We start from the raw sequence: 9,318 nt of genomic DNA on the forward strand, positions 1-9,318 counted from the left end.
TTGACACGGAGAGAGTACCAAATACTAAAAATAAATAAGAAATACTATAGAAATTACAAGAATTGTAATTCTAAATGTGAGTTCCCACTAATTCATTTTTTTTTTTATAGTTTCCGTCAAAACTAACGGACAGAGTATTTGACGGAGACTAAAAGTATTAGCTTTTAACAAACTTAAAGAACCAAAACTGTTCAGTGCATACTTCATGAACTAATTTGAGCTACCCTCAAACATAAGGAACCGTTTTTGTCATTTTCTCGATTTTGTTTATTAAGGGATGTGGTGGTGAGGTGTGTGTGGTTCTGTGGTTTCGTCCTGGGATCCCACTCACTTTTGTTATTCACCGGCCAATCATTCATTGGCCAAGAATTATTCGAATATTCTCTTTTGCCCATTTGTTTTTAGTTTAATCATTTGGTATTCAAGATTCACCAGCTTGACTAATTTAAATTCGTGTCGCGTTGGATCTATTCATGGAAAATTCACTAAATATTAGGGTTTTTTATATTCTCAGCTCGAACCTGATATCTTTGAATAAGGCGGGAAGAATAAGGCGGGAAAATCTCATTCATCCACGACATCATTGATGGTTCTTTTGCCCAACTACGAAGAAGGAAACCCAACTTGATTCCTCACACAGATACAGTCAATTAAGTAATACTAGTAATTATCTCAAAAGTCCTTCTTTAATTTTTTTAACATAAAAGTCATTCAACTAAGACAAATTATCTCAAAAGTCATCTTTTAATTATTATTTTTTTAATAGAAAGGTTGCTCAACTATGAAAATTATTTCAAATATCACTTTTTTCAATTTTTAACAGAAAAGTTACTCAACCAATTCAGGTAATATTTTCGGTTGATAATTGCTTATGTGAAAAGAAAAAAAATAAAGCCTATTTTTTCAAAAATAAAAAAATATTCATTTTAATTAATTATTAAATTGACATGCTCCACCAGTCCGATCCCTTAAATTAAATGATCTGAATATATAGTGGCACTGGTCTCGTTTTCGCTTTCCATGTATCCATCAACCCCCCGGTCTCTCCAACTTAATTCCATGGTTAGGGAGAGGAATCGTTGACAATTTCACCAACAAAAATTCAGACCATGTTTTAAGGAAGATTGTATGTGATTGGTTTAAACAAAATTATAGTCCAAAATCAAGAGAATTTTTCTTGGGAAAAAGACACTACATGGCCATCAGAAATTTGTTGGGTAATTTGCACGAATGTCCCTCAAATTGGTGGTCTTTAATTTTTAGCCTTCGCTTAATACCCCGAGGTGTTGGGTTCGAACCCAGGCTCAGCTAAAAAAAAAAAAATCGTAAGGCATAAGTTGGATGCCTTAAGGCAAACTTTTAGTCAAAATTAGGCAGGCAAATGGCCTTAAGGCAGAGGTTTGTAAAATTCCAGCATTTTTTTTTTTTACCTTAAGGCAGAGTTTGAAACTCTGACTTTGAAACCCACCTTATGCCTTCCATTTTTAATTGTTTAATGTGAATGGGCAATTCGCAGAATTGCCCTTTTTTTGGAGTGGTATTTAAATTTTGCCCCTCATATTTGTGGTCTTTAAATTTTTCCCTTCGGCTAAAACCCATAGGTTCCGGGTTCGAACCCCCGCTCAGTCAAAATTTAAAAAAAATTTGCAAAGCAGAGTTTAAATTTCGCTATGCCCGCTCCGACAGACTTTTAGTCATGTTTAACTAAAAGTCTGCCGGAGGGGGCAGACTTTGCCTTGAAGCATATATACGTATTTTTTTTTTAACTTTTCAAGGTAAACTTTTAGTAATACTTTAACTAAAAGTGTGCCCCATAAAACATGACTAAAAGTATGCCCCATAAGGCGTAAGTTTTCCTTAAGGCATAACTAAAAGTTTGTCTTATAAGGCGAAGTTTAAATTTTGCCATGCCCCCTCCGGCAGACTTTTAGTTGTGTTTAACTAGAAGTCTACCGGAGGGGGCAGACTTTTAGTTAAGGCAGACTTTTAGTTGTGTTTAACTAAAAGTCTGCCCCCTCCGGCAGACTTTGCCTTGAAGCATATATATATATATATATATATATATTACTTTTCAAGATAAACTTTTAGTTATGCCTTAACTAAAAAGTGTGCCCCAAAGACATAACTAAAAGTATGCCCATAAGGCGGAACTTTTTTTTGAGGCATAACTTAAACTTTGCCTTATAAGGCAAAGTCTATGCCTTAAGAAAAGTTCTTGCCTTATGGGGCATAATTTTGTTATGCCTTAACTAAAATTCTGCCCCATAAGGCATAACTAAACTATGTCTTAGGAAAAATTCTGCCTTATGGGCAGACTTTTAGTTATGCCGGATCCGGCATAACTTTAGCTTTTCCTTAAAGATTGTATGCCGGATCCGACATACACTCCCCCAGTCCTGCTTGGCGAAATTATTTTTTTATTTTATGCCTGAGCGGGGGTTCGAACCCAGAACTTCATGTATTCGCCCACCTTTCCAAGCAAAGGGCAAAACTTAAAGACCACAAATATGAGGGGCAAAATTTAAAGACCACAAATTTGAAGGGCAAAATTTAAAGACCACCCCAAAAGAAGGGCAATCCGCGCAAAAACATGAATGTGAATTATGTGAATCACATATGATTATACAAATAGCTAATACAATATCGATAAACTTTTTATATACAAAACAAAAATTCGACGATAAATATAATAATCTAAGGATTATTAATAACTTATTCTTATTTTTATCTTTATATATTAACTTGTTTGCAAACCAAATAATTTTTAATTGTTTCAAGATGAGGAACGTGCTTATATAGTATCTCAACTGACTATATATACCTGAAATTCACCCATGTAAAACAATTAAAGAAAAGTAAAAGAAATGACTGCAAAAAACTATCAAAAGATTGTAGTAGAGTGGTAAGTATTTCTCCATTATTAATTAAATTTGAGACCTACATATGGATATGTTTTTAGTAGGAAGCATTTTACCTTAACAGTGAGATTTTCTGAGGAATACAAATTAATCGAGCTCAAAGAGAATATCAAACAACGAATGAGAAACCAAAAGACAATGTGAGTGTCAAAATTATTAGGTTGTGTGTACCTAATCGTAGAAATTGCGCGAATTGCCTTTCAAATGGGCTGGTGGTTAATTTTTGCCCTTTAGCAATTGAACTTATGCTTAGTGGACATCAGTTCTTTAAGGATGTGGTGCATACGGGCAATTCGCAGAATTGCCCTTCTTTTGGGTGGTCTTTAAATTTTGCCCCTCATATTTGTAATTTTTAAATTTTGCCCTTCGGCTAGAATCCATGGGTTTCAGGTTCGAACCCCCAATCAGTCAAAAATTTTAAAAAAATTCACAAGACAGAGTTTAAATTTCGCTATGCCCCCCCGGTAGAATTTTTGTTATGTTTAACCAAAAGTCTGTCGATGGGGGCAGACTTTGCCTTGAGGCAAGTAAGTGTATATATATATACATACACTTACTTTTCAAGGTAAACTTTTAGTTATGCCTTAACTAAAAGTGTGCCCCATAAGACATAACTAAAAGTATGCCCCATAAGGCGGAATTTTTCCTTAAAGAATAACTAAAGTTATGCCGGACCCGGCATAACTATAAGTTCCGCCTTATAAGGCAAAGTTTATGCCTTAAGGAAAAGTTCTACCTTAGGGGCATACTTTTAGTTATGCCTTAACTAAAAGTCTGTCCCATAAGACATAACTAAAAGTATGCCCCATAAGGCGGAACTTTTCCTTAAGGCATAACTAAAAGTTTGCCTTATAAGGATAAGTCTATGTCTTAAGGAAAAGTTATGCCTTATGGGGCATACTTTTAGTTATGCCTTAACTAAAAGTCTGCCCCATAAGACATAACTAGGAAAAGACTTTTAGTTAAGGCTTAACGAAAAGTCTGTCCATAAGTATGCCGGACCCGGCATACACTTGTTAAGGAATAACCAAAGTTATGCCGGATCCGGCATACTTATGACAAGTCTTCCCAAAAGGCATGAGTATGCCGGGTCCGACATAACTTTGGTTATTCCTTAACAAGTGTATGTCGGGTACGACATACACGCGACCCAAACCTTGCCTTGCGATTTGTTTTTTAATTATGCTTGAGCGGGGGTTCGAACCCAGAACCTCATAATTTCTGCGCGAAGCTCAGGGTTGCAACGCGAAGGGCAAAAATTAAAGACCAGCAATATGGGGGGCAAAATTTAAAGACCACCCCAAAAGAAGGGCAATCTGCGCAAAAAAATACATAACTTGTGAGATATTATGATGTGGAATATAAATTTATGCCCGCAAAAAAAGTTACTATTTGTTATGAGGGACAAAAATTAAAGACTAGCACAAAATAAGGGATAATATCTCAGATGATCACTCAACTATGATTAGTTCACTCAGAAAGTCACTCAATTTTATTTTTTAACCACAAAGTCACTCAATTATGGCTTGTTCACTCAGAAAGTCACTCAACTATTAGTGTTTTACTTACAAAGTCACCCAACCTATTTAAGTGATTTTTAATTAAATGCTATTGACATGAAATTTTTATTTAAAGCCAAAATTGAAAGAAATAAAGAAGTACCAATTTTAACCATATTATTAACCGGACCCAATAAAAATATACTCCCTCCGTTCACTTTTACTTGTCCACTTTGAACTTTTTACGCTATTTAAGAAATAATAAATGAAGTGCATAATTTACAATGTACCCATATTAATTGATACATATTTTTATTGGGTTTCAAAAATATTTTGAAGTGAGTAATTAATATAATGGGTAAAACAGGAAAAAAATATTTGTCTTATCTTAATATGCTAAAAGTAACAAGTAAAAGTGAAAATCTATTTTTGGAATACTGGACAAATAAAAATGAACGGAGAGAATATTGATCAAGACCTTTTATTTTACCCTCATTTCCTCTTAATTTCTCTTTTAACAAGAATTAAAAGAAGAAGAAATACAAAGTCTGGCAATTAACAAGAAAATTAAATGCATATTGGAATCAGAAAATTAGTATATGAAAAAAGGAACGAAAGCTTAGAGTCGATTCAACTTCATTTTATTTTCCTAGCTTACAATGGTTAATTGCTTAGTCTCGCATCTTACTGTTTGGTATTAGAATTTTTTTTTGTCAGTGATGGAGGCTTTGTGATTTGCCGTCCAATGTATCCCATTTTCGGATAAAGATCCGGGGCTGAACCCATTGGAAGACACCTGTGGTTGACAACATTCTTCACTTAGACACCTCAACTAATCCTTTTACCTATTGAACACTTACACTGCTCAAAATTTGTATTATTAGACACTTTTCGCTCAATCAGCTAAAATTACAAAGTGTGTGTAATACACTTGTTGGTGATGTGACACGGTGACTAATTAAAAAGATGACATGTGGCATTTGAGTGCAAATAATAATTTAAAATAAATTACTCGGAAAAAGAAAAGAAAAAACTATTTTTCAGTAAAAAATAAATAAAAATACCTATTTTCTAAACCCCACCCCACCTACCCCACCACTCCTTGCCCTTTCTTCTAGGGCTAGGCATAAATACCGAAAGTCGAAAAATCGGACCAAACCGAACCGAACTTCAAGAAACCGAAACCGAAAGAACCGAACCGAACTAGTTTGGTTCGGTGTTTGGTGTTCACCTTCAAAAACCTGAAACCGAAATAGCCGAACCGAACTTTGATGAAACCGAACTGAAGAACCGAAATTTATACATTACCCCAAAAAATTAAAATAGTCCAGACCCATTAAGTTTAAGCCAAAAAAAAATCTAATTGTAATAAGCTCTCTTTTGCTTTTGTATCCCTAATTTTCCACTTCAGTTGAAAAAATCAAATATCTTTAACAAAGAAAGGTGACTAGAGAATGTGTCTTTAGGATTATGTATGTCTTTTATGTGTTTTCTTAATTATTCTTACTGTATGTATATAACACCTAGTAATCCTATATTATGGTTATGGTTTGCTATTCTTGTGTATCCTTTTTGTTTGATTTTGATTTGTTAGTTTTATGTTTTGTTACTTTTGAGAATATGAATTAGTGTAAATAGAATCACTTTTAATATCATATCAAAAAAACTAAATTGAAAACACCGAAACCGAACCGAACCAAACTTCAAAAAACCGAAACCGAAAGAACCGAACCGAGCTAGTTTGGTTATTCAGTGTCCACCTTCAAAAAACTGAAACCGAAATAGCCAAACCGAAGTTTGATAAAACTGAATCGAAGAACCGAACGCCCACCCCTACTTTCTTCCTAGAACTCTCCCACCGGCGCTATACCCCTGAAACCCTAGTATTGTTTTTTCCTGTTGGTTCCATTAGATTCATACATTTGACTAGGACATTAAGAAAATCAAGTTTGCTAGTTCTTGAATCTAAAGAAAGGTAGAAGACGTTTGGGTCATTGGAGTGAGAAAGACATTGGTTGACCGTAATCCACTATTTCCGATCACTTCCGAGCACAGACACCACCAACTACATATAAACAATCATTCCACTTTGGTTCCCCCCCCCCCCCCCCCCCCCCTAAGTCTAAGAAATGCGAAGAAGAAATAATAATCGATTTCCTCAAAAACCCGACAAATTTGATCCCTCAGTACCTTTTGTGTTTTCTGTTCATTTATTGAACTTGAGATGATGAGAAGTGACGTTTGTTTGGGGAATTCACCTGCGGATAAGTTAGTTTGTTTTTTGAAATTGAGAGCATAATTTGAACAAACGTGACGGTGGTTTTCATTTTTTCTGGTAAACAATAGTGACAATTGTTAGGTTTAAAGAAAAAGGAGAAGGATATGACAGTGGCAGTGATTTCCAGATCTAAAATAAATGAAAAAAATTAATATTACAGTTGTAGTGGCATCAACGATGATAGTGGCAGCGATGGCGGGTTGGTGGTGTATGGTGGGTGAAATAATGGCAAAGAAGAATGAAGAAGAAGAGATTTTAATTTTGTTTTTTGGGGCTAAATTAAGAACATTCACGCACTGATAGAGATTGTATTGCACTCACAATGCCAAGTCAGCGAAAAGTGTCTAAATGACACAATCGGGCTCTACCATAGGTGTCTAAATGGAACAATACTTAGTTGAGGTGTCTAAGTGAAAGATATTGTCAAGCACGGGTGCCTACCGATGGGTTCAGCCAAGATCCAGTCCAGTAGAAGTTGGTCATGAAATTTTCAATGGCCCTATAGATCAATGCCATGTGTACCATTAAAAAATTCATGGTCGAGATGCATTTTAGCTCATAGGCTTATTAAAATAATTAAAAACAGTAAAATACACTAACTGCAACCATTAGTGTGTAATACACCCACGTTTCTTACCTTTTAAATTGCAAATATGTTCCTTTAAACTAGAAGCTAAAGGAAAGTGCACCAAATAGTTATTATGTATATTTGGGAATCCTTCATCCTCTCCGTAAAGGATTTCATGGGAATGGTCTTCTCTTAATTATCTTTTTGAAAAGAAATTTTATAATAGCATGTTAAAATACAAATACAAGTATTAATCTTTTCTCTGTACTTGGTGTCAAATATTGTCAAATTTCTTACCAACAATTTTTCCTCAATCAATGGATACCTCATTTAGAGAAAGAAAAACTAATGAATTCTCTCATAGAAAATATAGTACTCTACGCTATTTTTTTTTAACTAATCCAACTCCACGATTGGAGTGTCACGGGTATGATTTGGCTAGCTATTGTAATATCAAAATTAGATTTTATGAAACCGTCCCATCGTCTCGATTTCTCTTTTGTATCGGTACAATTTAGTATTATCTTTAAACTATAATATAAGAGTCACAAATAGAAGTTGGAACACGATATCACGATATATAGTTCGGTTCGATCGGTTCTTAAAAACCGTTGACACCCTACTCCACACAATATTTGGCATCTCACAAGATTGCGAACGCTCCAAATGACTTGTACTGAGGCTATAAAAGGTTCAAATCTAAAATATAAAACACAATCAAAGTTGCATCATTTTGCAATGCTGCAAGTATGGTACTGAGAGTTCACAATATCCTTCTCTTTCTATCACCCTTTTTGCAAGGATTGGTGAAAGTAAGAATACCATTCTTTATCTGTCCAATTAAATTGAGTATAAACAATACTCAAGTTAATTAAATATATATATATATATATATATATATATATATATATATATATATATATATATATATATATATATATATATATATATATATACATAATGTATTGTTATCTTGAAACTTTTGCGATCCTCGACTCTCAAAAAGGTTTGCCTGCAAAATGTAGACAATTTAAAAATGTTAATAGCTAAATGTGTACTTTAAAAAATAAAAGTAAAAACTTCATCCAATATGAACCTGATCAGGAGGAACTGAATAAAACCTTTGTGAATGTGCATCAACATTAAAGCAAAGAGGTTCCTATGCAAATGGCAAACATGAAGGTAATTGAAAATGAAATTATATACTCCCTCCGTTTCAATTTATATGAACCCATTTGACTGGGCACGACATTTAAGAAAGAGGGAAGACTTTTGAAACTTGTGGTTCAAAATAAGCCTTGAAAATTTGTGTGACTGTAAATCATTCTTAAAGTGAATTTGTTTCCAAATTAGGAAAGAGGTCATTCATTTTGACACGGACTAAAAAGGATATAGGTTCAAACAAATTGAAACAGAGGGAGTATATGACTATTTTTTTTAAAAGCAGTTCGTTAATATTATCGTACGAATTTGAGTAAAGTTGGGATATTCCATCGAAAGAGAAAACACTGAATTATGGGATAAGCTAGCACACGTCATATTTTGAGAAGCACTTAAATCAGAATTCTCGAAAATGATTCCCGTTGATACCGAATCCTACCAATTAATGAAAAAAATAATGTAATTGAGTAAACATTGTAAGAGTTATTCTAATCATTGAAAAATAACTCTTGAAAAATAAAACTAGATATACTTGATTGAAAATATTTGCATTACCAGATAGAGTTCTATCATCGGCTCTCAATCCAATTTGGTTAACGCGACTTGACTTGTTTCTTGGAGCTTTCTTGCTATTTGCATTTGCCTCAAGGCAGCCTTTGTCCCTCTTTTTACGTCGTGTCCCATCTTTCTTTTTTAAGCCTTTGGCTTGTGTGAGAATATCTGTGTTATTATTTGCTTCTGATAAATCTTTTCCTAAACCGCTAGTACAAAGAAATGGAGTTGTTACCTTCATGATTTCTTTCAGTTTTGAACTTAGCTCATTTGCACACGCTATTGCTTCCTTATAGCCATCATCTGTTTCAAAAGCTTTTGCCGCCAATCTAACAAATATAG

This window comes from Lycium barbarum, chromosome 9 (assembly GCF_019175385.1).
Source record: "Lycium barbarum isolate Lr01 chromosome 9, ASM1917538v2, whole genome shotgun sequence".
Taxonomy (NCBI): Eukaryota; Viridiplantae; Streptophyta; class Magnoliopsida; order Solanales; family Solanaceae; genus Lycium; species Lycium barbarum.